Source organism: Sinocyclocheilus rhinocerous, unplaced genomic scaffold (assembly GCF_001515625.1).
Source record: "Sinocyclocheilus rhinocerous isolate Xijiao unplaced genomic scaffold, SAMN03320098_v1.1 scaffold672, whole genome shotgun sequence".
NCBI lineage: Eukaryota > Metazoa > Chordata > Actinopteri > Cypriniformes > Cyprinidae > Sinocyclocheilus > Sinocyclocheilus rhinocerous.
Window position 1 is genome coordinate 525,800 of NW_015624650.1, and position 8,531 is coordinate 534,330.

The window sequence follows — 8,531 nt, forward strand, 5'->3', positions numbered from 1 at the left end:
GACGCGAGTGCAGCAGTCATATTTGTCCGTCTAAAAAATAATGCGTTGAATATGCATTCTGTGTGAATGGCTTGGTTTCGGTTTTAACCTAATCAAGATCTTCTCTGCATTGAGCTTCTATATTTCTCAAAATATTTTGAATGCATAATGCAGCAACTACGCGTCTCGTGGGCTAGACTAACAAAACATGCAAATGCAACAACGTCACTTACATCGTTATCACCGCATCTCGTGCTCCACTGATGATACTCCCTGACGCACTCCTAACAGTTGATTGTACTATTTTTGCATTCAAATGCAAATGTTTATTTTAAATTCGACTAATATTCATTTTTTTATTCACAATCTCCTCATCACAGGCAGTCACAGCACTCAATTCAGCATGTGTTCATGTTTGTGTGTGCTGTCTGCGTCACTCAGAGCACGTGCCTATATCGTGCACTATATCGAACATTTTTTATATCGTTATCGAAGAAGGTGTACCGTCGATAAATATCGATACCGTTTTATCGCCCAGGCCTAGATCCCAGTCTCATTTAGTTGTTAAATAAAAAATGTTGGTTAACTCGCCCAACCCTAACTTGCATGGTTGGTTAGTTACTTTGAATAAATACTAATTCATGTGGCTTAACAAATAAACTTTTATCTTAACTAGTTACTACTAAAGAAACAGACTCACACGTTCATGTATTTCCAAAACTGTATGACTTTCTCCTGTTTGAAGGTTCAAGTTTGAATTGTCCAGAATGCTCTTTTTTAATGAAATCGTATATCATATAATTGTAGAACTGTTCACTGATCATTTTCCCGTAGACTAAAGCCATGTTTACCACCAGTGACGTCAAATGTCACTGGTTCCGGATCTCTAATGTCAAATATGATGGGCCACACATCTCATCATACTATATCTGAACTGAAAGAGACTGCAGAGCTTCATTGGTGTAAAATGTTTTCAGTGAAAAAGGACTTTTGGTCCGTTCATCATACAAATCTATCATACAGCTTCATAAACTTGGAATATAGTGCACAAGTCATGGATTTTCACGGTATAAAACAGAGCACTCTGTATTCTGTTAGACAACTTATTTTGTGTTCCCAGGAAGAAATAAACTAATACAGTCTCAAAAAGTCTTTAGGGAATATTTAAATTTTGCATGTAACTAATGCTTTATCCTCATGCGTTTATCAGTATTATTATTCATATTCATAATATTCACACTTTCATCAAGATGAGCTGGTTACCAAAACCAAACTTTTGAGTGACTTCAACCACCGTGGTAACTGAACGTCTGTTTACTGAACACCGCACATGACTCACACTTACCGTTCTCCATTCTTCTTCCTCTCTGGAGATGTGGCTTCCTCCAGTCGGAGCTGCGTGACCTGACCGCATACGCTCTGCAGCATTGGAAGCAGGTCTGGGTTGATCGTGCCTGTGTCAGTGCTCAGCAGGGCAGACATGGCACCGGGTATCTGGTTATGATTGCTGCTAGACAGAAGCTGCCCGAGGCCAGATGGTGGATTTGGGCCTGACTCCACTCCTGCAGAACTGGAAGCCCCACCTCCTCTTGACAGACAGCTCAAAGCTCCTCCTCCCTTGAGCAGAGGAATGAATCCATTGAGCACGTCTGATTTATTCTGGACACAACACACACAAAGAATGATTGTTCAGTTGTGATGAAGCTTTGTGCTGGCTATTTTTTCTTTTCTTTTTCAAAGAAACAACTGTCCAAAAAACTTGCTTTAAAAACAGAAAAAAGTGAGAAAATGAAAATAAAATATTATGCTGTTAAAATACTAAAACTGTAGGTTATAACAGAAAATATGTGAATCATAATTAATTTTACATATCCAATTAAAAAGAATACTTTCCTTTATTATACTTATATAACACTATTGGTCAAAGGTTTGGAATAATTGGAATAAGACTTTTAATATTTTTGAAAGGAATGCTCACAAAGGCTGCATTTAATTGATACAGTAAAAACAGTAATAAATAGGAATTTTAAGATTGTATTATATTTTAAAAATTTAATTTATTTCTATTATGGCAAAGCTGAATTTTCTCCAGGCATTACTCCAGTCTTCAGTGTCTAATATATGCTGATTTTGGTGCTCAAAAAACATTTCTTAATATATTATCAATGTTGAACACAGTTTTTGCTGCTTAATATTTTTGAGGAAACCGTGATACGCTACCATTTAAAAGTTTGGGGGTAAGTATATTAATACAAAAGTAAATAAATGATTAATTCATACTTTTATTAAGCAAGGATTCTATATATAAAATATACAAAATCAAATAAATGCTGAACTTTCTATTCATAAAAAAAAAAAAAATTATCATGGTTTCCACAACACTATAAAGCATGAAGATTCTGCTGAAAATTCAGCTTTGCCATCACAAGAATAAATTACATTTTACAACATATTAATTTTTTTTAATAATATTTCACATTATTATTGTTTTTACTGTATTTGTCATCAAACAAGTGCTGCATTGGTGAGCATAAGAGATCACTTTGAAAAAAACATTAAACAAAATCTTAATCTAAACAACCGATAATGTATAGTGGTAACATATGATGAAGACATGGGCCACGGCTGAATGCATCCATGTGTCCATATTTTAATGTATAGAGGGAATATGGAATACGGTATCATTTTCAAGTGGCATAACTTTCACTTCACAACATTCCAAAGCATAATATAATAATATACTTTTTACTCTACGACATTTTATAAAAAATATATTGAATGTTCAAACACACAAAAACTGGTAACTAATGCATTTTTAAAAAGCCCTGATATATGAGACACATGAGAAAGCCCCCAAATATCATATAGCTGAAGCTTTTCTATAAGGAAGAGTGGGCAAAAATGTCTACAAAAAAATGGTTAGACACTGACAGACTGTTACAAGAAACGCCTACAAGAAATGATGTCTGCAAAAAGAGCAAAAACTGCTGAACAGCAGAATCTACTAGAATTATACAAAAATGGGAGTGGGATTGAAACTTGCCCATGCAAAAAAATCACCACCACAATGCTTGTGTATGCTAAGGTGTTCTGGGTGATTGTTAGTGTGTTGTGTTGCTATGCGGTTGCTACTGGCTGCTTACAGACAAGAGATTCTACACTGGAAATTTGTGCAGAGTTTATAATATCAACCATTTTTTAAAAGACCAGAGCAGTGGTAATTCTGCTATAATAATGCTTTTGCTGGCACTGCACCAGCTCCATGAGGTTCTGTGCTCCTGGTGAAAGGTTGGTGCCCATCTCCTCCATCATAGTCTGCACACGCTGAAGGTCTATGCCTGGGTCTACACTCGGCCCACCTTGTCTGTCCTTGGGCATCTCCAGTACCACACCCACATGGGCGATAGCCGCAGACGAGTGGCCACCGAGAGAGAGCAGCTGTGCGGAGACACCACATCGATGCTGAGCCAACAGAGATCAGTTTGTGATGAGAGCCTGGATATTATTTCCAGCTTCCCTTACCTTTACCTCACAGGATGCAACAGGATTTTCCAGCAACAGATGATTCCTGTAGAAATGCCTCTTATCTTCAGAACTGAAAAAAAAAAAAAAAAAGAATCAGCATTAGTCTTCATAAATAGTCTATAATATTGTAAAATAACGAATATTTCACTTATCCAACAATATACTGAGCTGAATCTATAAACAGACCAATATGTTTCTTAAACAAAAATGAATAATAATAATCTGTTGTTTATTTAATAATAATAATAATACATTTTAATTTCTATATTGCCTTTTCAAAGCTAATTCATTCACAAACAAATTAATGCATATTACAGAAAAATGTCAAAATGTTTATATTGGTTTGATCAGCAATTATTAATTTAATTTGAATGACATTAACAAACTTTTGTTTTTGTTTGAATGGGATTAATGCTTTTTAATAATAATAATAATAATAATAATAATAAACATCTTTTTTTACCTAAACAGGTAAAGTTTAGGATAAGAAACAGAACCGATATAGACATCAAAACGATGAAGAGCAAGGACAAGAGCTAGTGTAAGCAAGTGTAAAAACCTCTGAAAAATACCCATCAGTGTGTGATCTTTGAACTTCCTCTCCACGGCAGGTGCCACAGTATTCTCCAGACAGCGAGTACACTTCAATAGTGCAGGCTTCACTGACAACCTGAAGACTGCTGATCACAGATGTAGAGTGAGGTGTGCACAGAAGTGTGACAATACATGGGAGCCCTCCTCGGCTCTCTCCAGACAGACAGGGTCACACCTGTGAAAAATACATGTGCAAATGTATGAATAACAAGTCACCTGATACTTTATATTCATTTTTTTCCTCCTTATGACAAAAAAATACTTTTATGTTAAGAGTTATATATATATATATATATAGGTGCCCTTGAGCAAGGCACCGAACCCCCAACTGCTCCCCGGGCGCCGCAGCAAAAAATGGCTGCCCACTGCTCCGGGTGTGTGTTCACTGCTGTGTGTGAGCACTTTGGATGGGATAAATGCAGAGCACTAATTCCAAGTATGGGTCACCATACAGGTGCAGCTCAATAAATTAGAATGTCGCGGAAAAGTTCATTTATTTCAGTAATTCAACTCAAATTGTGAAACTCGTGTATTAAATAATTCCACGACATTCTAATTTATTGAGATGCACCTGTACTTGGCCACATGTCACGTCACTTTCACATATATATATATTTATTTTTTTAAAGGAGGCTTAATTGAGATATTTTTTATTATTTTATTGTGACATTTTATGGATCAATAACATATTAAAGGAATAGTTCATAAGTATTTTAAAATAACTTTAGCTTTCTAGCCACCAGCAGGCATTGAAACGGACTCACCTGTCATGTTCAAACCTGCAGTCATCGTTTGGACTGTTGTCTTGTGCTGCTGTGAGAACATCAGACAGCTGTTTCTGTGATGAGCACTGCCATGAGCTGCGTGCAGGGATCGCACCATCTTCACTCGAGGACATCCTGGTAGAGGATTTTTACTGCCAGCCAAAAAGCATTCACACATCATCCGCAGACCGCAATGTGCGCTGAATTAAACCGTTTGTTCCAACACAGTCATGGTCAGTTACATTATACACCGTACACTAAAATCTAACCATTTCGGTTATGTCGCTCCATAAATGTACTGTGTGAGAGGTTAAAATACATATTAGCTGTGATGCTCAAAACAAAAACACTCCATTCGCGCACTGTTATCCCTGTTTTATATATATATATATATATATAGCACCGGGGGCGTAATTTCCACTGGGGACAGGGGGGACATGTCCCCACCACTTTTCAAAATCACGTTTGTGTCACCCCCACTTTCAAATTCGTTTGTTATGATTTTTTTTAACCGCACGCCGGAGCAGGACCGAGCAGGGCACAGACGCGCGCGTCCGCGTCCAGGAACGTCGCGTGCACACTCTAAAGATAGCTCACTGAGAGTTCTAATGAGCAGGTATAGCGGTTGCAGCACAGTCAGCGATGAAACGCCAGAAGCAGCAACAGATGACTTTAATGTCATCATGGATGAAAAGAAAGAAAGAAAGAAAGAAAGGAGATGTTAGTTGGTTGATTCAGTAAATTAGCTCAGGTCAGAATAATACGGTGGCCGAGAAGTGCAGAGCAAATCACAATTCTGAAAACAAAATAACAAATTACAAACGCAAATGCAAGTCTAAATAAAAAAATAACAATTCAGAAAGCACAACAACAATTCAGAAAACATTATAACAAGTCAGAAAACACAATGACAAATTCGAAAACAAAATAACAAGTCAGAAAACACAACGACAAATCAGACAAACCGGAAAAGGTAGGTATAGTTTGAGACAGCGCCATTGGTTTGGGATTACTCACCACTGACTGACGAGACATCTGTCAATCAACGTATACAGGGAAGAACCAGCCGAAGAACAGCAGAGTCGTGGTAGAAAGTTCGGAGATGGTATTAAAGTAGCTCAGTTTAAATGTATTGTATGAATTGCCCTTACTATGAAATAAAAAATACGGAGTGTATATTTACATTTAGTTAAAAGTGCCTATTAATCATCAGCTCTAGTGGCGCAGATGGATAAGCGCTTGTCGTTGGCTTTTTGACGCGGTTCGATCCCACCTTTTGCAGAACTTTTTTTTTCTCCCTTTTCAAATCTCGTATCACATCGTAAAGGCATTTATTTTCAATAAAAATGAAGGAAATAATCAAAAAGTTGAAAATAAAGTGGTTAGTTTGAAATAAAAGTTTGTTTAACAGTGGAAATTGAGTCTCACATTATTTAAACATTATTCAAAACATGAATGGTGAACAATTTCGACTTTATAAAATGATTCTCTCAAGTCTTGGCGATCGGCCCCTATTAAACAATAAAGAAAGAAAGACATCTTTTTCTTATACATAGTTTAGTAGCCTACTATTCTTTTTGCCAGAATTGATCATTAATCAACTTAATTATTTCCTGGATTTTGTATCACCATAGTCCCTAAATGTATGTAAATGCAGGAAATGGGATTCAAATCGAAAACATTTCCCCACATTTTGTGTCCCCCCCCCACTTCTCAAACCAAAGTTACACCCTTGTATAGCACTCTAACAACGTCCATTCACATCAATATCACATGAATAAACAGCGACGGCTGCTGCTCCAGGACCCACAGAGACACCCATGCATACTCCTGAGTAAAATACAAACGAATCATACGGGATTCCATCATTCATCTCATTTAATTCTGTAATTATCTTAAATGGCCAATTCTACCTAAAATGAAGGATATTCAGTTTAGGATTATTAATAATGTGTATCCAGCTGCCGAAATTTTACGGAAAAGATTCCGTTTTGAGGTAGATCCTTGTGTTTTTTGTTTAGAAGAGCCTGAAACCATTGAACATTTATTTATTTTTTCTTGTCCAGTCACATTGAAGTTCTGGCAGCATCTTTACAGCTGGCTAAATATTGATATCAACACTGATATTCCATCATTAAATTTGTTTCAGGTTTTGGTTTTTGGTTATGCAGATGGTCTTTCGTAAAAGATGTCATTGATGTTAAACATTATTATTACAATGGGTAAATATCATATACACAAAAGTAAGTGGAATAACAGTAAACCCTCTTTAAATTGCTTTAAAAATTAATGTAATAAATACTTAGAATCTTTAAAACACTTATCCAAAGATAATCAATCCCTTGGGGAATTGTATAAAACCATGTATGAGTCTCTTAAATTTCCTTTTAAGACTGGTAAGATGTACCCTTTTCTTTTCTTTTTCCCTTGCTACCCCCTGAAATGTTTAAAGAATGTTTGTTTTGTATATATATATATACATACATACACACATGGACATTTATGTATGATGGAGGTGTGATTGGTAAAATGTATATTTTGTCATATGCATTTTATTGTTCCCCATTTGAGTTTGTAAATTGATATTGTTCAATAAAAAGAAAAAAAAAATCACTCATCTCATTTACACTTTCCAGAGAAAAAAACAACAACAACAACAATATATATATATAGTCCCTTCAGTAGCTTCAGGTAACAATAAAATACTTTGATCATAGGACAAGTCTCACTGTCTCTGAAGCTCTCTAGAAATAGAATAAGTAACTTGAACCTTATATTATGAGTAGAGAGAGATTCTGCATCTAGCAACAAATTTAGGTGTACTTTTTTTTTGTCCAGACCACAGTAAAGCTGGTAAGATAATTAGAAGAAAAAAAATGTATGTAACAGAAAATTAACAATTTTTTTGTTGTAAGAGGTATACCTGTCTGTGGATGTGGATCTGTTTGTGACTCTGTTTTACCCTGTTAAAATTCAATAATAATAAGAATAATAACAATAAAGATTAGAAAGATACATTTATTCCTGACATAGCCTACAACGTGAATGATTTTCATGCGGCTCAATATGAACCTCTGTCCAGACCACAGTAAAGCTGGTAAGATAATTAGAAGAAAAAAAATGTATGTAACAGAAAATTAACAAATTTTTTGTTGTAAGAGGTATACCTGTCTGTGGATGTGGATCTGTTTGTGACTCTGTTTTACCCTGTTAAAATTCAATAATAATAAGAATAATAACAATAAAGATTAGAAAGATACATTTATTCCTGACATAGCCTACAACGTGAATGATTTTCATGCGGCTCAATATGAACCTCCGAGCGCCCTCTGGAGGAATAAACAGTTTGTGTCTTTGTGAATATACCATCAGGTGCAACATTAAAAAAAATAAATAAATAAATACAATACAGTACCTTTTCTCACTAGACCTAATTAGGCCAAGGTAATTTTAATTAATGATTTTAGAGGCTTTGTGTTAAGATAGGCCTAATCTTCATAGATTGATTTCAACTTTTTGAGCAACTTAACAGGTTACTTAATATTCATGATAACTTAAAGATACTATAGGTCACATGTATAGGCCTACAATTTATACATTTATTTATTCATCCATTCATTTATTTATTTTTATTCATTTATTTTATTTCGCACTAATATTTACATACTT

The 8,531-nt window shown here is 35.4% G+C and overlaps 1 pseudogene; it reads right to left on the minus strand.

Annotated features, from left to right (window-relative positions):
- Positions 1-4,996, minus strand: part of LOC107745592 (uncharacterized protein C10orf88-like) — a 7,051-nt pseudogene extending 2,055 nt beyond the window's left edge.
- Between the last annotated feature and the right edge of the window lie 3,535 nt (positions 4,997-8,531).